At 48.0% G+C, this 23,064-nt stretch overlaps 1 protein-coding gene across 1 annotated transcript in view; it reads left to right on the top strand.

Moving 5' to 3' along the window:
- Window positions 1-23,064, top strand: part of INPP4A (inositol polyphosphate-4-phosphatase type I A) — a gene marked incomplete in the record, with an annotated part of 166,232 nt that overhangs the window by 47,042 nt on the left and 96,126 nt on the right.

Here is a 23,064-nt window from a genome sequence, read left to right on the forward strand (position 1 = left end):
TGGGGGGGGGGGTGGGCCTGTCCCTGCTGCAGGGGGAAGGACTGGCTGGCTTATGTCCACCTTGATCTTGGCCGCAGAGTCGGCTTTCTTCAGGCAGATCTCCGTGCCTCTGAGCACCCGTGCCTGTGGTCTGTACCACGCATACCTTGTCATGAATGCACTCATGAGCCCTGCCCTGGTGACAGTGGTCCAGACCCGCTCCTGTCCCTTCTTTCCCAGTGCCTGTCCCACCTTCCTGTGGACTACTCTGCTCCCATGGAGGCTGGGCCAGGAGACCTCTGCTGTGCGGCTGTCCAAGGTGATGAAACTGGTTGTGCCCAGCAGGTGGACAGTGCTCACATCCAGTCCTGTGAGGCCTGAGCCTCCGTCCAGTCTCCTGCCTGCAGAATCATGTCCCTGCCCCCTGCAGGTGCCCCATTGCCTCCTCCCATGAACTGGAATGTCACAGGCTCTCCCAGGAGAGTAGGGCCTCTAAGTAGGCTAGGCTCCTGTGGCTCATTCTTTCCTCTGTCCTGTCTTCCTCCCCAGCCCACAGTGGTGCTGTCCTCTCCCTCATCACGGCCCTCTGTCACTGTTCACTACCCTCATCTTCAGCCAGGCCTGGGCACCTGTCATCTTCGGATGACTCCCGTGTCTGTGGGGATGAATCTAGCATCACAAACTCCTGGCCTTCCTTCTCATGATCAGTTCTGAAACTGCTCTGCATCCAGGTTGCCCACCCCTGGATCCGCATCTTCTGCACTCCCAGCTCCCCACCTCCCATGGTGCCTTGCTTGCCTCCCCTTTCTTCCTTGCCTGTCTGACTCAAAGGAGCTGCAGTTGGGATAGCTGAGCCCCAGGGACCATCCTGCTGAGCCAGAGCCCGGGGTGTGGCAGTGTTTGTGGGACTACAGCGATGGAGGGGGTGGGAGACTGGGGAGGCAGTGAGGTATCCAAGACTGCCCGTGGAAGGAGCTCTTAAAAAAACGTGGAAGGAGCTCTGCGGACTGAGCCTGGAGGGAGGCAAGGAGGGGAGTTAACCCCAGGAGCCAGGTGGGACGTGCGGGACCTGACATAGAGGTATAAAACACCCCATGTGGTATGCTTCCCTAGGTAGAGAGTTTAGTGAAACACGATCCAGATGGAGAGAGAAAAGAGCATGGTACTCCTACTGCTGCCGTTAACATTTTAACGTTTTCTTCCATTCTCTTCCACTTCGTATCTGTGTACTTCTTGTATTTATATTCTATATTTATTCTTGTATTTATATTCTAAGATCTCTTAGAATCTTACTTTGCCTCTTATGTTTCTTTTTTTCTTTTCCGGAGAGGTTTTTGCTATAGGGCATGTGCATTCGCCAGAAAGACAGAGACAGACAGAGAGAAAGCGAAAAATAACCCCCCAGGGGGGATGGCCACGGCCCAATCCCTTCTCCTCCATTCTCCTCTCGGGATCTTGGATGCGCACGCACACTCATCCAGCGTGAGTTTAAACCACCGGGTCCGGGACTCGAACTGCGGTTGACTACATGGGAGTTCAGTGACATAGCCATTACATTAACTGCTGGTCCCTTGTTATGTTGTTTTGAACTCGCTGATTTCCATTCCTGTGCCTCTGCAGTATTTATTATACTATATGCCTGAGGCATAATTTAGTATTTCCCTGACAGGCATTTAGGCTGCTATTAAATTTTGCAATTTACAGTGTAAAAGTGAGGCTTCAGTGAGCACCCTTGTCTGAGAGCTTACCAGAGAGCAGACTTCAGTCTTCTGGTCAGTGGCTTTTCCCTCACTGCACTGGGCCTCTGAGAGCAAACATAATGTAATGGTAATATAATGTGTGCCCCCTCCCCTCCCTTGCTCTAGCTGCTACATACCTGCTTGGAGGATGGTGGCCAAAGCTATTGGTTGTCGGGAAAGTCATGACATATTTTTCTGCGCAAAAATGTATCATGACTTCCCCAGCAACCCAGTAGTATGTTCTCATCCTACTCGGAGGTCAGCTTTTTTTTTTTTTTTTTTTAAAGTGTTTGCTATAGAGTGTTTGTGTGTGCCAGAGATAGAGAGTAAGAGAGAAGGAAAATGAGAAGTCACCCCCAGGAAGATGGTCATGCCATAATTCCTTCTCCTCTTGCGATTTTGGGGACACACATGCACATACCCAGCATGATTTTTAAGCTGCCGGGTCTGGGTGTTGAACTGTGAAGTTGGCCATGTGGGATCCAGTGCCTTAACCTCCACACTACCTGCTGACTTAGGAGGTCCATCCTGATCACGCAGGGTCCTTGCTGCTTTGTAGGTCTGTGACCAACTTGCTGAAGAACTGTCTCCTGTCTTGTTAAGACATTTTAATGTAATTTATTTAATTTGCTAGAGGACGGGTGGAATTGCTGGAGAGAAAGGAAGAGAGAGAGAAATCACCCTGTAGCAGGGACGGCCATGCCACAACTCCTTCTCTGTTCTCTTAGGATTTGGGGCATGCATGCAGTTGGGCCTGGCTTGGTTTCAAGCCACTCAGTTGAATGCGTTGAACCATGCAACCGACCATGCGGGATCCACCTGCCTTAACCACTGTGCCACTGACTGGCCCTATAAGACATATTTTAGATTAAAAGAAAAAAATACTTGTGTTTGCAGATGTTGATGTAGTGTCTAAAATCTGATAATCTTGCAGCTTGGTAGCAACATGAAATATGCTTACTATCTAAGATTCAGGCCAAAAGGCAGGGTACTAAATCTTTACGTCTGCCGATCGTGTATATGTACAATATACATTCTGAAAAGAACTGGTTTTAGGTAAGGTACAGTTATGGGTGGGGTTTCCCCCTTTGTTTTCCAAACTCGAGAGAAGGAAACTATGTAGTGTAGTCATTTTTCTTTTTTTTTGGAGAGGTTTTTGCCATAGGGCGCGTGCGCTCGCCAGACAGACAGACAGAGACAGAGAGACAGAAAGTGAGAAATCACCCCCCAGGGGGGATGGCCATGCCGCAATCCGTTCTCCTCCATTCTCCTCTCGGGATCTTGGGCACGCATGCACACACGCCTGGCGTGTTTTAAGCCACCGGGTCTGGGATGCGAACTGTGGTCGACTCCGTGGGAGTCCAGCGACATAGCCATTACGCTAACTGCTGGTCCCTCTTTTTAAAATTTCTGTGCTTACTGTCTCTGGTTGACTGTAAACACAGTCAGATTCCTTGAGAGCCCCACAGGCCCGTGGTGTGAGTGCCTGGTTGTTCCTGACCTTCAGGGCCCCCTCTTGCTTAGGGAACACCGCGGCAGTGCTTGTGACGGGAGCCCAGCTGTGGTTTCCTCAGGTTGTTGACGTCAGGATAGAAGTATTTTGTACTTTGAAATTTTCTTGATGTTTAAATGAGACTTTTGGGAAGTTTTTTCATTCATCAGCCTCGTGGATGATGAGCTTTATCATTTTAATACCCTTTTCCTGAGATCAATCTGTAATTGAGGAAATAGAAATCTATTGGAAACACCTTGCCCAAAGTACTAAAACGTGCTAGTTGCTAACCACCTTAGTTAAATAGTTCCTTTCTTGGTTTTTTTTTTTTGGGGGGGGGGGAGAGATTTTCACTGTAGGGCGCGTGTGCTCACCAGACAGACAGAGAGAGACATAGAGACAGAAAGTGAGAAATCACCCCCCAGGGGGGATGGTCACGCTGCAATCCCTTCTCCTCCATTCTCCTCTCAGGATCTTGGGCACGCACGCACACGCGCCCGGCGTGAGTTTTAAGCCACCGGGTCCGGGACACGAACCGCGGTCGACTACGTGGGAGTCCAGCGACATAGCCATTACGCTAACTGCTGGTTCCCAATAGTTCCTTTCTTTATGGACATCTGAGTTTTACTGACAGTGCCGTTATTTGTAGGTACTCCTTTTACTGTGAATTAAAGGACAGAGAGCCTCCAGGTGAGAATGTTAAATCGTTGCAGAAACAGACTGTCCAGTACCCAAACGCCACTTGGAGAGGAGGAGAACTCAGGTTTATTATGGCGGCAGACCCAGAGAAGTTCAGACCCCAGACCCTGGGCCACGATTTGGGGTAGGGTAAGAGGTGATATTGATTTCGAACAGGGAAGGACAGCATGATAAACACGCAGGTCTAGGTGATGGATGGCGCAGTTGGGAAGGCTGCAACAGTTACAGACCATAAGGAATGAAAAATGCAGCTATTCCTTGTCCTTAGAGCGTGACAACCTCCCCTCCTTAGCTAGGCTTCCGCTGCAGGGCAGCCTCCCCTCAGTAGCTGGCCTTCCATTGCTGAGCCGTGTTGCTTATCTTGCAGGTGGCCTGGCTGGCCATTTCCAGCCTCAAAATTAGGAGTCCCCTTGGAGCAGTTTTCTGGTCCTGTTCCTCCCTATAACAACAGTCACATTTTTTTCTTTGTTTTGTTTCTCACTGTCTTCATGGGGTACTGTAATTGTGTTGGTTGATGTTCTTTCCTGGAGCCATACATTCTTGGAATTCCTAAATTTGGCCAAGATTTATGGAAATACACAGACACTGTGGATGCTCTTACAAAGAGGTCTGAGAATCAGAAGGTTCTAGTGACACCTGGCAAAGCAGCAGAGCTGCCATCAACTCTCTGGGGTTGTGAGTCAAGGACTTCTGAGAAATCCTCCTCCTTGCCCAGCCCATGCTGCCCTGCCCTGCCCTCTGGCACTCTCTTCCTCGCCCCCTCACTGTCACCCTTCTTATCTCTTGGTTGTCTTCTGAAAGGTGAGACTCTCAGATTGTCTCCTCAACCATGTGCCCCCTTCTTCTCAAGAAGGGCATAAAAAGGGTGAGAAGCTGCTGGGTTCTGGATCAGGCCTGGCAGAAGTTTTTCAGAATTGCCCAGAGGGCCAGCAGTAGGGAGTGGCGTCAGGTCCAGAAAAAGGAGCCTTTAGATGAGGGGCTGGATTTCTGCAGAGGAGCTGCTCCTGTAGTCTAGGGGTGGAGTACACTGAATCCTTAGGAGGCCAGGCTGAAAAGGGCAAGGCAGAGAGGGTTCTGCAAACACCAGCCGCCTCTAAGATGCTCCACTTCAGATGGCCTCAGCTGGGAAGGCGCTGAGATGGGAGGAATCTCTGTGCCTTGGTCTGTGCTCCTTGGGGCCCGTGCACCAGGGACCTCAGCCAGCGGCAGGCAGATGCGTAGTAATTGGCTTCTTTGGAGGCCATAGCTGGCTAAGTGCTGCGGGGAGGTAGAGTTGGTTACCATCCTGCTCCTGAAAGAAGGAAGGAAGGAAGGGAGGAAGGAAGGAAGGAAGGAAGGAGGGAGGGAAGGAGGACTAGTTTATTCAGAGCGAAAGAGGTCCTTCTTTAGATAAACTTTAAAATGTTAGGATAGTTTTATACATAGAAAAGTTATAAAGGTGGTATAGAGAACTCTCCTACATCCCTCCTCCCCTGTTTTGCCTGTCGTTAACTTGCTGACTCCACGCTACACTGGTGCTTTGGTCATGACCAGACTCTATACATTATTAGCTATGTTCATATTTTCTTTAGATTTCCTCAGTGTTTTGTCTGTCTGTCTGTTTTTAATCTCATGTCAGTTTTTCTGTACAGGGGTCCTATCCAGGACACCACACTGCATTTATTTGTCACGTCTCCTTAAGCTCTCCTTAGTTGTGACGGTGTCTCGGAATTTCCTGTTTTTCCATGAGCTTTGCAGTTTTGAGCATTAAGTGCTCAGTTGGGCTTTGCCCGCTCTTTTTCTTTTTGATCTATATTTAAGATGATTAGGTGGAGGGTATAAGCTTTGGGAAGAAGGCCATCGGGGTGAAGTGTCTGACTAGCACATCAGGAGGACATGCCATGAACACGACTTGGTCACCTACAGTATGTGGGGGTTGTCAACAAGTTTGTAGAAAATGCCTATTATGAAAAAAAAAAGGCATGGATTTTGAATTTTTACAACAAAATAAACTGGTGTCTTAATTCCATTTTTCCATGACCTTGTTGAAATTCCCCTGTATTGGTCAGGGGTCTCCACTGTAAGTTAAACTTGCCCCCCTTTTCCGTACCGCGTTCTTTGGAAGGAAACCACCGCGTGAGGGCTGCTTTGAGGGAGGTGTGTCTCCGTGAGTGACTGGGGCTGCTTCCGGCAGGAGACCGTCTTCTCCCTCTGTGTCAGTGGGACTCACGGCTGTTTTACCTCGGGTTATAGTCCATTCCTGGGTAATTTCATTGCCATTAGGCACTCTTTCACTAATTGTGAGCTCCCGTGCTGTTTTGCATACCCCATCATTATGGGGGTTTGTTTTGGGTACTTTCTTTCTTTTTGGCACTGTAACATGCACCAGGCTCATCTGTGTGTTTTCTGTCCCATCCTGAAAGTCAAAAGTGGGCTTTGTAGTCACCACGTCTTCATGCACAGGCTGTCTGTCCTTTTTCTTAGAGAGAGAGATTTTTGCTATAGAATCCTTTTTCTTAGAGAGAGAGAGATTTTTGCTATAGAGTGCCTGTGCTTGCTGGAGCGACAGAAAGGGAGAAATCACTTCCTAGGGGGATGGCCACGCCGCAGTCCTTCTCCTCCATTCTCTCTCAGGATCATGGGCACACGCACGTGTGCCTGTCCATGAGTTTTAAACCCCCAGGTCTGGGACTCAAACCACGGTGGACTGCGTGGGAGTCCAGTGACATAGCCATATGCCATCTGCTGGTCCCCAGGCTATCACGCTTATTCTGAAGTCCTGTGCTGTCTTACTGGCTAGTGGAGGAGGTGCAGGATCTAAGAGCTCCTTAGTGAAAGAGTCGGCATTGTTTCCTGACTCCTGTAGTGGCTCTTAATCAAAACCAGTATAGTTGAACCGGAGAGGGTGGGACTTGAGGGGAGGAGAGTTGTAGATACACGGTGAGCTGTGTAGACAGGAGACAAGTGGGAGACCCCAGAGCTGCTTGAGGCTGGGATTTAGGGACACACTGAGAGAAGCTGGAGCCAGTTCCTGCAGGCCAGAAGAGGTGGGTGGGGGGGAAGTGCCGTGGAAGCTACACGTGCAGAGGACTGAGGGGAAGCCTCTCGCCCCCACCTAAGGACTTCGGAGTCTGGCCTTTAAATGAGTGCGTGTGTGAATGAGTCCATCTGTTGCCTCCACGAGGGGCCAGACTGGAGCCCATTGTCTTATCCGCATGTGGGTGCTACTGGGAATGGCAGAAGGTGAGCAGTGAAAGCCAGGAAGTCTCTAAGGAGGAGGAGGCGAAACTCGGTGACCGACCTCTAGCTGGTGCTTGGAAAGAGGTGACAGGTATTTCCGACTTTTTAAGAATGGTGGTGCCCTGGGAGCCAGCCGGTGGCCCTAGACTCCCGCGTAGCTGACTGCGATTTGATCCTGGACCTGGTAGCTAGCTTTCTCACTTTCTCTCTCTCTCTGTCTCTGGTGAGCACACATGCCCTATAGTAAATTTAAAAAATAATAATAGTGATAAATAAAAATCAATGATTTTTTTCAAAAAAGAATGGTGTCCTGAAGAGGCAATTTCAGGAGCGGCCACTTCTGAAGAGAATTCAGAGTGCCAGTGGGTGCCAGGAGCCCAGGGGAAGTGACTGGGTGACTTGGAGATGGCAGGATTGGGCCTCGCGAGGGTCGCGGGGCTGGGGCGAGCAGGATGTAGGTAGGCGTTGTCCGTGGGACGGCCAGGCTGGAGAGTGGAGGCACACTTGACACCAGACCTGGCTGAGCTTGTCCCCATCCCTCGTGCTGGGAAGAGAGGTTCCCAATCCAGATGAGTGGCTCAGACAGGCCCTGGGACACTGAAGCACCAAGTGGGAGCTGTCACTTACACCCACCTGTTGACACCATTGGTACCAAACAGGTTTAAGCTCTTTTACCTCAGAGACTCTGGGCCACTGAGCTGGAACCCGGGGCACCTGTCGCCTTTGGCAGTCCCATTCTGATTCTGATGGGGAAATTTGGCCCTAACACTTTCCTTTTGGCATAGCACGCTCTGTTCCCTGTCCTTCCTGAATGAATGCACAGAACTGTGGTCTCTACCCTGTAATTGTGGGGGTGTAATTTGTTTCCGAGAAGGGGATGAAATGGGGGCAGCTTCAACTGCGTTTGGCCTGAGTGTTATCCCTAGATGACGTGGTGTCTGCATCTGGTCTGAGTGTTAGTCCTGGATGACGTGGTGTTATAGGTACAGTTTAACCGCATCTGGTCTGAGTGTTAGCCCTGGATGACGTGGTGTTCTAGGTAGGGTTAAACTGCATCTGGTCTGAGTGTTAGTCCCGGATGACGTGGTATTCTAGGTAGGGTTTAACTACACCTGGTCTGAGTATTAGCCCTGGATGACGTGGTGTTCTAGGTAGGGTTAAACTGCATCTGGTCTGAGTGTTAGTCCCGGATGACGTGGTATTCTAGGTAGGGTTTAACTACACCTGGTCTGAGTATTAGCCCTGGATGACGTGGTGTTCTAGGTAGGGTTAAACTGCATCTGGTCTGAGTGTTAGTCCCGGATGACGTGGTATTCTAGGTAGGGTTTAACTACACCTGGTCTGAGTATTAGCCCTGGATGACGTGGTGTTCTAGGTAGGGTTAAACTGCATCTGGTCTGAGTGTTAGTCCCGGATGACGTGGTATTCTAGGTAGGGTTTAACTACACCTGGTCTGAGTATTAGCCCTGGATGACGTGGTGTTCTAGGTAGGGTTTAACTACACCTGGTATGAGTGTTAGCCCTGGATGATGCAGTGTTCTAGGTAGAGTTTAACTGCATCTGGTCTGAGTGTAAATTCTGGATGACACAGTGTTCTAGGTAGGGTCTAACCGCATCTGGTCTGAGTGTTAGCCTTGGATGATGCGGTGTTCTAGGTAGGGTTAAACTGCATTTGGTCTGAGTGTTAGCCCTGGGTGACGTGGTATTCTAGGTAGGGTCTAACTGTGTTTGGTCTAGGTGTTAGCCCTGGGTGATGTGGTGTTTTAGGTAGGGTTATGCATCCTCCCCAGTGCACTTGTCGAGCTCTGCCTGCTTCCTCTGTTCCTTCCATGTGGAAGTAACATCTTCAGAGGATTCATGTGCTTGTGGAGTGAGGCAGATAGTCCGGAAAGGCTCATCCAGACTCTAATCTCTTAAGATGTGGTGTCTGGGGGCCAGGTAGAGGCTGTGGCCACGTGAGAGTGCTCCATTCTGGCTGTGTCGTCAGATCCTGGTGATGGGTGGTATGTGGGGGAGGGAGAGGCCGACTGAGCAAGCAGGAAGTCTCCGTGCTTTTAACTTGGCCACCTGGAAGGTGACGGTGACGTTTGCCAAGACGGAGACTAGGGCCGGAGCAGACCTGATGGAAAGAGCTGCACTGACAGTCCCAGATCGTGGAGAAGGTCACTTGCAGGGCTGGGTTCCTCCACGGGCTTCCTGTTCCTGACTGTGCAGCCTGTCACTCCTGGCTCTGGAGAAGGAGGCCCCACTGAGGGTGAGGATGCCTGTGTGGGAGGGGCTGCGTCCATCCCTCTGTGGTCTCCTGCAGGGACTCACAGAAGTACCCAGGTCCCTGCACCTGTGGCGTCATGGTTTAATATGGAGCTGGGGCTTCGGTTTCTGGTTAGAGATTTTGATACTTCACCAGTTAAAGCGTGAGGTATCCTTGGAAGTATTTGCAGCCTGGTTCAGTCCTGACCCCTTTATTGTCCCTGTGGGGCATGTCTTCCTCCCTCTCTATTCTGTTTGAAACTAGGACTCCGCATCATCCTGCCCTAGACTCACCACAACCTGTGACACCAGGGCTTCGGAGTAGGTGGGGCCAGGTTCTGGAACAGCCACCCCTTTCCTGTCAGTGCTACAGCTGGGTGCAGGGTGCCGGGTGGAGAGGTCGTGTTTGTACCTGCCGAACGGCAGTTCTGCTTTCAATAGCCATCCCCCGGTGACGTACGAGATCGTGAAGGGTTTTTGTTTGTTTTCCAAAATGATTATTTTATAATATGTGGACTCACTCTGCTTAGGAAACAATGCAAAACACTTTCCAAAAAAAAATAAGCATTTTAATGATTTTTTTAATAAAAAAATTACAGAGGGGAGTCATAAAAGGAGGTTGCATTTCCTTATATTGATGGGGGAAAGAAGAATCAAAACCCAAACTGGGTCAGACAGACCATAGTAGGAACAGTTAGTTCTGTCTGTATCTAATTGTAGCCAAGACCCAGTTAATCAAAACCAAATTGTATTTCCAAAAGGAGGGGGAGTGAGCTTTGAGCATTTTCCGTTTCATGCAATGGGTAGTAATGTCAGATGGTGGGTTTTTCTGGGTTTGGAGTAGTTTCTAGTTTCAGTAGCCGCCTCACTGCAGGTGCACTGCTCCCTGGCCTGGTAGTACAGTAACCTGCGGCAGGAGGGGCTCCAGAGTAGCCAGCCTGGGCCTGGCACTGGGTGGGGCCCAGGGAGCATGAAGTACACGGAGCCCCTCACCCCCACCTGGTGCTTGGCTGGTATCTTCACATTGCCATCTCCCTCTTCAGTTGGGATTCTGAGAACACAGTTTGCTATCCTTGGGGAGAGGGCAGCCTCAGGTGACTTCTAAGAACCACCCTCATCCCATGCCTGGTTCCCTAGCTAGTTGTTTTTCAGGAGGAATGAGTACCCCTTTTTTGGGGGGAGGGGAGGATGTTGATTGGAAGCCTTTTGGCTTAAGTGAGTGGCCCAGAGTGAACTGAGCCCTCTCTATGTACGGGTGGCTATGTGAGGAGGGGCATGTCTGGCTGCTCTGCTTATTCTGGCCCCCTGATCTGTGGTCACTTGTAATGGAAATTTTTGTTTCTATTTTATAAATTACATTCTTCTTCAAAAAGTATGCTACATGAGTGAAAGAGAGAGAGCAAGATGGACTGACAGAAATGCAGCACCTCCCACAGGGTCCTGTCTCCAGGATCCTCTCCCAGCTTCAGCCAGCACCACGTCGTGGGCACGCCGGTGCCTGGTGTGCTCAGGGAGGTCCGTGGATGTGAAGTGGGTCCTTCAGAGAGTTGCATTTGCAAGTTACTTTCCAGTCAGGATATGTGTCTGGATGAGTTATTTTTAATGACTGTCCCTGTTGGGGTGGGGGAGATTTTCCTCCTGGTGCACAGGTCATATCTGGTTAGTGCCAGCTCCCCTAACATGGAGTATCAGGCTGAAGGGAATTTTGCATATATTTTGTTGATGTAGAATAAATAAATTGAGGGTCCACCCCATAACCTAGTGGTTAAGGGAGGCAGATCCCACATGTCTGACTGCAATTTGAATCTCAGCCTTGGTAGCTTGAAAAACATGCCCAGGCACCCTAATCCTGACAAGATAAAGAAACAGAGGAGAAAGGATTGTCACATGACCACACCTTACTAGTGGTGCTTTCTCCCTTTCCCCTTTTGCTGGTGAGTACACACAACCCCTAGCAATTAAAAAAAAAAAATGGGAACTACATTTTCTTGGGATCTACTTCTGGAATGGTGGTGTTAAGGAGCTCTGTGGACCTGCCCTCAATGAAATGACAATAACTGGTGAAAATTATTTTAAGGAAATAACCAGTTAAAGTCTCCGAAAGGCATGCAGCAAGTGAAGAAGCATGTAATCAAGAAAACCTACTGAATCGCAGTAAGAACTTCAAGAGTCTGTGGCCCTTGAACCACCACCCACTCCTTCCTTTCTCTTCTTTCCCCTTCCCCTGCCTTCGCTCAGCTCAACACGATACAAGCTACCCTCTAGCTTTCTGTAGCCGAAAAGATGGGGACTCTCTTTACCCTAGGTTCTCCTCTGGGGCTGTGATAGCTCCCTGGAAGGGCAAGCAGTCAACATTTCTCACTCCTCCTCCTCAAAGCTCCTGCAGAATCTAAATCCCAGGAGAGTGTGGCCAGCTCCTGCTCCTAGGGTGGAGGCTCTACCCTAGGCTGAGAATGCTGAGGACCCCGTGTCCTCTTACTCCTGCTTGCTTGAAGGGTGAACGGTTGATTCCAGAACAGTCAAGCCAAGAAGACTGAAGGTTGCCACTCCATCTTTGTACCCTGTTCATAAACTGGAGATGTCACTCTGAGACAAGTGGGCCACAGTCCCCACCCTCACCCCAGATCAATGACGTAGAGACTTTGCCAAGTAGAAATTTTATGGCTTTCTTCAAAGGTATTGCATTTATTTATAACTGAGTATGGGGAAGCTCAAGCCTATGAGTATTCTTAAGAAAAATAAATACATATTTTGGTGGAAAGCGATTAAAAAGTCAGTAACTTCATGAAAGCAACAGGTAAAAAACAAACAAACAAACAAACAAACAAAAAACCTTAGGTCAGAGACAACCAGAGAAAAAGACAACTAAGAAAAGCCATCCTGGGGTCAGAAAAAACCTCAAACACTGATATCAAAGCTATCCCTGCAAAAGGCCTGCATTGGGTTGGCTTGTGAAGCAAGTTATACCCCGGACCTTTGCCTGGAAAGCAGAGCAATCGTCCAGAAATTCCTGGGGCTTAGCATCTGGGTGTGGTGTTAGAGGAAGACAGCTTGACAGAGAGATCAAGAAGATGCAGTCCGGAAGAACCTGGGTAAACCTCCTCCTCTCAGGGAGACTGTGCTACACCTGAGGCTGCATCCCCTGAGGAGCTACATCAGAGGTTGTACACTGGAGGTAAAGTTCACTAGGTTAGTCCGTCCATGGGACTGAAAAAATGAGCAAACAAACCCAAGCTCTGGACAATAGGGATCAGTATCCAGAGTTGCTATAACATATTCACCAAAATGTCATTTTCAGTACAAAATTATATTGTAATGCATGCAAAGAAATAGGAAAGTTAACAGGAATAAAGCAGGAAACAGAAGCTGCCTGAGAGAGGGCCCAGATATTGGGCTTGGATGTATAGTCGTCACACATTGCTTAACCACGGGGATATGTTCTAACAAACGAGCCCTTAGGTGATTTTGTCATTGGACACCACGGTGTGTACTTACACAACTAGATAATAGCTTACTGCACACCCAGGCTATGTGATGTAAGCTCCTTATGGGACCTCTGTTGTATGTTTGGCCTGTCACTGACTGAAATGTATGTAGCACATGACTGTCTATTCAAAGAGCTAGAGGAAGTCATGCTTAAAGAAGTAAGATACGGGGTAGAGGTAATGTTGCTGGACTCCTGAATGACTGACTGTGGTTCAAGTCCGGACCTGGTGGCTTGAAACTCACGTTGGGCGTGTGTGCATACGTACTACACAAGATCCCAGGAGGAGAAGCAGCATGACCATCCCCCCATGGGGGTGATTTCTCACTTTCCCTCTCTCTGCCTCTGTCTCTCTCTCCTTCCAGCAAGTGCAAGCACCCTAAGGCAAAAACCTCTTGAAAAAAAAAAAAATTAAGATATGGGCCGACCCCATTGTTCCCTGGTTAAGTGCTGAAGAGGAAGCCACCTGAAAAACACATTGAATACATTTGCATGTGCCCTGATTATTTTTTTAATTAAATAATTTTTTTTTAGCTATAGGGTGCATGCGCTCGCAAGAAAGACAGAGAGAGAGAAAGACAGAAAGCAAGAAATCACCCCCCAGGGGGGATGGCCACGCCGCAATCCCTTCTCCTCCATTCTCTTCTTAGGATCTTGGGCATGCACGCACACACACCCGGTGTGAGTTTAAGCCCCCGGGTCTGGGACTTGAACCACAGTTGACTACATAGGAGTCCAGCGACATAGCCATTATGCTAACTGCTGGTCCCAATGTGCCCTGGATCTTGATGGGACAGAGAATTGGAGGAAAAAAAATTGTGGTGTGACTAGGCCCTGTTGGCAGTTGCTTTCTCTCTCTATCCTGTGCATGCACTTGCCCTCTAGCATTAAAAAAAAAATAATAATAAAAGTAAGGCCTGATGACAGTGATTCTTACCAATAAATAGAAATGATTAAAAAACAAAACAAAAACCAAAAACAATGGAGGAAAGGCTAAGCCTATGGCTGGTGGTTAAGGGAGCCAGATCTCACATGGTTGATCACCTGGTTCAAGTCCCAGAAGTGAGGCTTGAGAAACACACCAGGCCACACGGCTGTGTATGCCCACAATCCCAACAGGATGGAGAAGTGGAAAAGGATTACAACATGGCCACGCCCCACTGGGGAGTGCTTTCTCTTGCTCCCTCTCTCTTTCTTTCTCCTGCAAGCACACATACCCTCTGGCAATTTTTTTTTTTTTAAAGAAAAAAGAACCAAATAGAAAACCTGGAATCAAAAAGTGCAATAACTGGGATCAGCAGTTAGCATAATGGCTATGTTGCTGGACTCCCATGTAGTCGACCGCAGTTTGCTTCCCGGACCCGGTGGCTTAAAACTCACACTGGGCAAGTGTGCGTGCATGTCCAAGATCCGGAGAGGAGAATGGTGGAGGAGGGATTGCGGTGTGGCCATCTCCCCTGGGGGGTGATTTCTCGTTTTCTGTCTCTGTCTGGTGAGCGCACGCGCCCTGTAGCAAAAAATAAATAAATAAATAAATAAAAGTACAATAACTGAAATGGGGAATTCAGTAGAAGGCCACAAAAGTAGGTATCAGTTGACTGAATCAGTGCACTTGAATAGATGATAGAGATTATGCAATCCAGATGGCGAAGAGGGAAAAAAAAAATGAAGAAAATGAGTGGAGCTTCAGAGAAGCATACCATTAAGTGCACCAATGTTCATGTAATAAGAGTTCCAGAAGGAGAAGAGAGAGAGAGACAAAGGAACAGGGAAAGATATTAAAAGAAATAAGGAGTGAAAACATGTACATATTCAAGAAACATGATATCCAAGTAGCTTAGACTCAAGAAGACCCACATCCAGGCACATAGGGAAAATGTCGAAAGAAAAATCTTGACGGCAGCAAGAGAAAAATGATACTTCATGGAGGAGGGACTCCCAGTAAATGACTTCTCTTTAGAAACAGTAGAGCCTAGAACACAATGGGATAACTTAGTCAAAATCCTGACAGAAAACAAAACAAAACAAAAAATTATCAATGAAGTATTAAAACTGTATTTCAAAAATGATGGTAAAATAAAGATATTCTCAAAGTTTAAAAAACCCCCAAACAGAAATAATTTGTTCTTAGCAGACCTGTCTTACAGAAAATGCTAAAAGAAAATTTTCAGGCTAAAAGCAAATGACTACAGACAGTATTTAAACCACAGTCGAAAACAGTGGCGGTGAAGATAGTTATGTAATTACATAAGACATTGTAAATGGATAAGTCTCTTTCTTCTTTTAACTGATTTAAAGGCAATTTTATAAGAAATTATATATACCTATGTAGTTATAATTAGATTGTTGGGCCTATAACATTTAGAAATGTAATATATTTGGCTACAGCAGGATGAAGGAGGCAGGTGGGAGCAAAACTTATTTGAATATGGAAATGATACCACATGGGAAATATACCAGAAAAATGAAGACAACCAGAAATGGCAAATAAAAAGGTTAATGTAACATGTTACCTCTATATACTTTCTCTCTTCTCTGCTTCTTTGAAGTCTTAAAAGCATATAAAATAATAATTATGGTAATACGTTTTGGTTTCCTCGTAAACTCACATGTAGTATGTATAAAATAATAGAACACGAATGGGGAAGAGGGACTAGAACTACGGGAGTGATGTTTCTGTATCTCCCTGGGATTGTGTGAGCAGAAGAATGAAAGATCACACTAGGAAACAGCCACTTAAGAACAAAGAACACTATTCCAGAAGGAATAGAGGGACAAAAAAGACGGGGAAGTCTGTGTCCTTGCCCCCTTCAAAGGGTTTTTATTTTAAGGCTATAGACTCCATATTAGAGTTTTACAGCGTTTTTAAAATTGTACTTGCAATTTCATCGGTCGTCTTGGTAGAGAGAGTCCTCAACTGTCTTTGGTTCATTCTGGGTCTTCGTTTTGAAGGTGTGTCTCAAATGTCACCTGACCTGAAAGTTGTAAAGATAAAGGGGGCCGCGGTGGTGTGAGTGGAAGCTGGGGCCTGGAGCATGCAGTCAGGGGGTGGAGTGTCCTGGTTCCACTGTGTGTGCTGTGACCTTGGGCTGGCTGCTTTTCCCTCTGACATGTCAAATGTAGCCTTCAGCACTCAGTGAGACACGCGATCCGGCAGTCGGTCCTCCTCCTCACCCCTCTGCAGGCGGAAGTGGGCGGGACTCTGGCCCTTGGCCTCTCACTGGCAGCATCCACCCACTCAGATGCTGGGCACGTGCAAGCGTTTTATGGAAGTCACCAGGGACAGTCTGCGGGGTGTGGAAGTGATAGGTTGGGAAACTTGATGTCTCTGTCGCCTCATCTCAGCAAAGAATTGAAGGACAGGAAAATAAGCTGAGCACAGGGTTTATTGAGATAGAGAGACATCCCATAGATGGAACAGGCCAGGGCCAGGAGACTCCGTAAACAGGAAGGGTCATTGCCAAGGGAGGCAAACAGCCTCGTCTCCCTCCCAGGGACCTTGTTTTAGATCTTTTGTTTATTTAAAAAATAAGTGCCCTTAGACCTTTTTTGAGCTGTTAATTTCTTTCTTTCCTTTTTTAAGATTTTTGTCATTAGAATGTTTGCACTTCTCGAGGGAGACTGAGAGGGAAAGTGAGAAATCACTCCCCCACCCAGGGATGGCCACGCTGCAATCTCTTCTCCTCCAATCTCCTCTCCAGATTTTGGGCTTGCATGCACACACACACCCAGGGTTTAATTTCTTTTAACTTGTTCCTCATTCTTGTTTTCTGTAGGTCTCATGCTGCAGGGAGTTATTTTGTATAATACAGATGGTCATGTAGTCTCTCCTTGCAGTTTCTTTGTGTTCCAGGCTGCTTTCCTAATACATATCTGCCTTACCAATCAAACCTACCAACACCTAACAGAGGTCCAAATGTGTCCCCTTCTAGATTTATATGAAGCCCTGACCTCCTAAAGCAACTATCTTTGGAGATAAAGCCCATAAAGAGGTAATTAAGGTAAAACAAGACCTTAAGAGTGGGGTCCTAATCCAAAAGGACTTGTGTCTTTATAAGAAGAGACACTGGACCAGTAGATGGCATAATGGTTATGTCGCCAGACTCCCACATAGTCGACCACAGTTCAAGTCCTGGACCCAGCAGCTTGAAACTCACGCCGGGCATGTGTGCATGCATGCCCAAAATTTCAAGAGGAGTATGGAGAAGGGATTGCGGCAGTGGCCAATCACCGGGAGGTGATTTCTTGTTTTCTGTCTCTCCGTCTCTCTCTCTCTCTGTCCTTCTAGCCAGCACACACGCACCCTGTAGCCAAAAAAATTCTCTAAAAAAATAAAGATGAGGCACCAAGGAAGACGCACGGAGGAAAGGCCCAGTGAGGACACAGGGAGAAGGCAGCTGTCTGCTAACCAAGGAGAGAGCCCTCGCTAGGAATGGAATTGGCTGGCACCTTTATCCCGGACTTCCAGCCTTCAGAATTGTGAGAAAATAAATGTCTGTTGTTTCAGCCCCCAGTCTGTGATATTCTGTACGGCAGTCCGAGCAGACTAATCCTAACGTGTGGAACGCAGAATGTCAATGCTCTCTCTCAGTACCCACCAGCCTTACTGCCAAGTTCTCCCCTCGAGGAACTGGGAAAGCAGACTGCTCAAAATTGTAAAAGCACAAGCATGCAAGGTGATTGCAAATACAAAGCCTGATTTGGAGATCGTCTTCTTTCTGCCCTCTTTCAAGTCTGTTCACTGACCTGCCTGGTGACAGAAATTGTATGTCGCCCTGTTGTTGTGGGGTCTGGTTGGTGTGTCTGGTTATTCTGGGGGAACGGGATTGCATGTCAGCGTTTCTCCCAGAAATGTCAGCTTTGCTCTGGATTTTCATCCCCTCCCTGTTTTTTTCTCCCTAAAGCAGCGGTGGTGGATGATCGCACGATATTTTTAGAACTGCTTTGCAGTTTCTCAGTGCAAACCATCTCTCGGTATGTGGTTTAATCCTCTCATCTAGCCTTGTTTAAGATCTACAGAGTTCTAAATTTATTTGACTTTATTTGAAATTTCAAGTCTTTTCTGAATGTTGCTCCAAGTAATTTGGTGAATGCTGAACTCTAGAATTTATACCATAAAAGGCTTAACTGCTGATATGCTTGGAGGCTTTCTTATGACTTATTTTCTCCTTTTTTTCTAGACCATCTAGGGCAGGGCAGCTAAAAATCCCATTGGGATTAGTGTCCCAAAGCCCCTCCCTTTTTTTTTTTTGGAGAGATTTTCACTATAGGGCGCGTGCGCTCACCAGACAGACAGAGAAAGACATAGAGACAGAAAGCGAGAAATCACCTCCCAGGGGGGATGGTCACGCCGCAATCCCTTCTCCTCCATTCTCCTCTCGGGATCTTGGGCACGCACGCACACGCGCCCAGCATGAGTTTTAAGCCACCAGGTCCGGGACACGAACCGTGGTCGACTACATGGGAGTCCAGCGACATAGCCATTATGCTAACTGCTGGTTCCCCACACAAAGAGTCTTTAAATTGTGCCATTGTAACTTTTCAAGGACAAAAGGAAAAGACTCTTTTTAGAGCAGTAGTAAGTTTCTTGGCTAGATTGACCATGGTCAGTGATTGGGGGAGGGCACCAGTGTCAGACCACCCACCCCAGTCTGCATTGTGCCCACCTGGGAGGCTGATGGAGTCCCAAGAGATGCCATTTACAGACTCAGATCTGCTTCTTAAAGAAGCCTTTCCACAGGCCACAGCTTCAGGCTTTGTCAGTCTCCAGAGAATGTGTCACTTAAAGATTTAAATCCCGGGAACCAGCAGTTAGCGTAATGGCTATGTCGCTGGACTCCCACGTAGTCGACCGCGGTTCGCGTCCCGGACCCGGTGGCTTAAAACTCACGCCGGGCATGTGTGCGTGCGTGCCCAAGATCCCCAGAGGAGAATGGAGGAGAAGGGATTGCGGCGTGACCATCCCCCCTGGGGGGTGATTTCTCGCTTTCTGTCTCTATGTCTCTCTCTGTCTGTCTGGCGAGCGCACACGCCCTATAGTGAAAAATCTCTCCAAAAAAAAAAAAAGATTTAAATCCCAACTCCAACCTTTTAGAAGTGTCTCATCCGACCTCTTCTCTTTCTATTTCATTTGACCCTTAGCAAAACCTAGTGTCATTGAAATGTAACTTTACTAAGTGGGCTTGTGGTCCCCAAAGGCCTCATACATGTCCTTTGAGATTCACAGCAAGACTCTGAGGTAGGAATGCCTCCCCCACTTTGTGACAGTGGACACAGACTGATGCAAACTTGCCTGTACTCAGACAGCTGTTGGTGGTTGGGATGGGATGGACCACCATGCTCCGTGCATTCTGCCCCATGCCCAGGTCTCCTAAAGGTGTGTGTAAAACAGTATTCATGACACTTACTAAAGCATGGTAGGGAAGACTTTACTCAGGGCCATTGCACTCGCTGTAGGGACCTCCGTAGCAGAGTCTGGCAGTGGATTAGGGAGATGGGGCTCAACCCCGAATATAGTCAGCACAGATGGGTATTTACAGCTATGGAGGGGTTAGTGGATGTAAAACTATTAAGAAGAAACATCGGCTGTAAGGGGGTTTCCGGCTAGACCAACCCAACAGGATTCTTGCTGAAGACCTGGCAGTTTGACCAGACATCCTACCTGGGGTGAAGGTGGAGGGTGAAAAACCTGATCAAGTATCAAGGAAGGGAGGTTCCTGCTAAACTGAATGAGCCGAGTTCTTTGCTAAGACTGGATTTTACAAGAAAGTAAACAGATTTGCCTAGGAGAAGTTTCTGGAATCTGACTGAAGACTGATCAATCTTTGTCACCGTTCCTAGTGAGATGGTGCAAAGCCTTTTTGTATCTGAATAGTTAAGTTTGTTTATATCTATACACGCTTACATGCGTAGCTACTTCAGGACATTCCATGTACTAGATTGAAGATAAAAATGATTAGAAGAGAAACTCAAGAACGACCGTACAGGCTGGTTGTAGAGGTGAAGGCTCCCCAAGTGCCGGTGGTTCTGGAAGTTCCATGACGTCTGTGCCAACCCTGAGAGGTCTCAGTGTGGAAGTCAGAGCTCTTGTTCCCTGTCCCAGTCTGTATGCACGGAATGACTGCACCCACGTCACAGTTCCTCTGTGGTGGGGCAGGCTTCGTTGTGAGGAGCCAATGACACAACAGAATAAACGCAGCCAATACCATTTTGTATATCTGCCAATTGGATAGTAGGTCAGGGGAGAGGGGAGAGGTGTGGGGAGGTGAGGACCACATCTGGCAGGGGCAACATCGAAGTGCCCAGACTTCGAGATTTGCTTGAGAACCAGAGTCAGGCCGGGAGCCGAGGAGCCCCGACTCCATGTCAGCTGTGCTTCTGCACATTTCTCTGCCCCTCGCCTGTGGTCAGTGGCTTGACCACGTGCTGCTGAGCTGAGCAGCTGTGAGGTCTTCGGCTGCATCGCCCTTGTGATCTGTGGTCCAGGCAGCCTACCTCTGTCTGAACCATGACCTCAGTTACCTTCAGTCACCAGTGCATTCCCCTCCGTACAGTCCTCTGCAGTGATGTGAGCGTGTGCACCTGCTCCTGGGCCTCACTGAGCCCTGGCTAGGGCCCGACCGTAGTCCTGAGGGTCTTAGGCAATACCTGTGTGCTGGCTGAGTTTTCTAGGTGAGAGAGAACTTTCTGTGTGTGAAGACCTGCCCACCCAGGCTCTACCATCAGTGTCTTGGCCTGTGTCTAAGGAGCCAGGGTCTGGTGCTTACAGGATATTATCTGCTACATGCCGGTTTAGTTTTTAGTTTTTCTAGAGGTTACTTTCACTGAGGATGGGAGCTGTTCTAAAAAGTGAATTGTGATCTTTTGATTACCCAACTGCCATGAATTTTTTTTTTAAGTGTAAAAGAAAAGTAAAAGCACAAGTAGCGATTTTAATTAGCTTTACTGTCACTGCTCTTGGTGATGGTAATTGTACGTGTGATATGTGACAGGGAGACACTTTGTGGGGGCCCTTTGTCTCAGTGTGTTCTCTCCACTTCATAACTTGGCTACAAATTCTGGATAAAAAAGAAATGATGGCAAAAGTGCCTCTTGACATTTTTATTATGACACCGATATCTTGGCTCATTAGCATTTCCTTTAGAAACAAAAGCACAACCAGCTCAGGGATCTTTCTGGGCCAAGGCCACAGTGAAAGAAGGAGAAGATGGTTCTAGCAGCTTTCTAGAGCTGCGTGATTAACACGCTTCTCAGGGCGAGGTCTAAGCGAGGTCCTCTGGGGACCTGACTTACAGGCACATGGGTTCGGCCTAAGGCTTGTTTTGTGCTAATGGACCTGCAGTTGCTTGGCTTCTTGAATTACCAATGGTTTTAGTTTCTGTTAGTGTTGTTGATGATGTTAGTTTTTATACCAGTTTTGTTTTTTTTTGAAATGTGGCAGGTGAATGCCCTTGCCAGAGAGAAAGACAGACTGAAAGAGAGGGCAAGAGAAAAAGCACCCCTATCTGAGTGTGGTCATGATGCAGTCCCTCCTCCTCCACTTCTCTATTCTGTCAGGATTTTGGGCATGCATGCACCCAGCATGTCCCTCAAGCCACCAGGACCAGGACTTGAACCATGGTTTGCCATGTGGGTTCTAGCACTTTTAATCCCCCACTAAGCCACATGGCCAACCCAGTTTTTATTTTATATTTACAAAATTGGTGATTCCTTAAGAACTAATGAGCATGGCCTGACTTTAGGTTTGGTTGTGCTAATGACAAACTGACCTTTGGGGTCCCCTGGAGACCTGCTGGGACAAAGGAGTCACCCTTTGTCTTTTGGTTATGACATTGCCTGTCTGTCTGTGATGGGTGCCATCTTGACCCAGCCTCACTGAGCCTTTGCTCTTATGGTCAGGAGCAGTGCTCATCGCAATCCTGTAGTGAGTGTAGCTTCCTAGTTTGTACCAAGCGAGCTAGAGGTTTGTCTTCAAAGTGCCATGGAGGAGTCCACGAGAGTAGTACCAAGACTTTTCAGATTTGTCCAAACTGAGATCCTAGGGGCGTCCTCATTGCCACAACTGGAATGCAGCTCTGAGGTCTGCTGCTAGCCTGTTGGCCTGCCCCGATCCCGTCCTGGTTCTCCAGCCTCATTCATTCTCGCTGTCCCTTTGTATGTGGACTTTCCTGTTCCGTGACTAATGTGCGTCCCTGAGTGTGCCTGCACCTTTGGAAGTCAGGTCTGTTTGTATCTTGTTGGACCGTCTTTTACCAGATTTTGAGCTTCTTCCTCACCTCCTTCACAGCCTGGAGCATGTGTTTCATTTTGTCTTGGTGTTGTCTTATCTGAATGTTGGACTCCTGTCATCTTGCTGCTGGGTCCTTGCAGGCAGGAGTCACTCTGGCTCACTTGGCGTGTCCACTGTAAGCACCTGGCTCGGCACCTCTTGAACAAACAAATGGGCAGCTACGGTTCCAGATGGTGGGCTCCTATGGACAGCCCGAAGAGAGGGTGTTTCTGGCCACTGAGCCTGAGGACAGAAGGAGGAGGACAGAAACACTTTCTCCTACAGAGCTGCTCTCTGTCCTCTGCCCCTGGTCCCTCCCCCGTTGGCCTGGTCTTCACTGGTGATTGAAGAGAGATGCCACATGGGAAGAAGGAAGCTGCCTCTGTGAGGACGTGGGCATAGGGTCGGTCGGTGTCTCTCCCTGCCTCGCTGAGCTTCCTTGACCGTAGCTGCAGCGGACAGCTTTGGAGTACTGCCTGAGGAGATGCATGGGTTGCAGAGCACTGCTCGTAGCTTTCTTTTAAACATTGCTTCTCTTCCTCTTGGGTGTTTGATAAACATGGTCGTCTGGCCACTGTCAGCTTTGCAGGAAGAATTGTGGCCAGGCTACCATGAGAGAGCCCCCTGGAAAGCCTGTGGTGGGATTCCCCCCTCACTGAGCACTGAACACTGAATAACCAAACACCACCACTGAGCAACTGAAGCTATCGAACCCAAGATCCCAAGAGGTCTGTGTAAAGATCGGGATGACCTGTTGCTGCCACTTTTTTAAAAAATGAAAATATGAAGCACTGAATTCCTTTCAGCATCTTTGCTAAGAGCTGGATCCAGGGGTGAAGAGTTAAAACAATATTCCATGTTTACAGTTAAATACACAAATAACATTCTGCTTTGCCAGAGATCCACACCTAGTAAAGTTGCGCGTGACTCACTG

This window comes from Tupaia chinensis, unplaced genomic scaffold (assembly GCF_000334495.1).
Source record: "Tupaia chinensis unplaced genomic scaffold, TupChi_1.0 Scaffold144276_1, whole genome shotgun sequence".
NCBI lineage: Eukaryota > Metazoa > Chordata > Mammalia > Scandentia > Tupaiidae > Tupaia > Tupaia belangeri.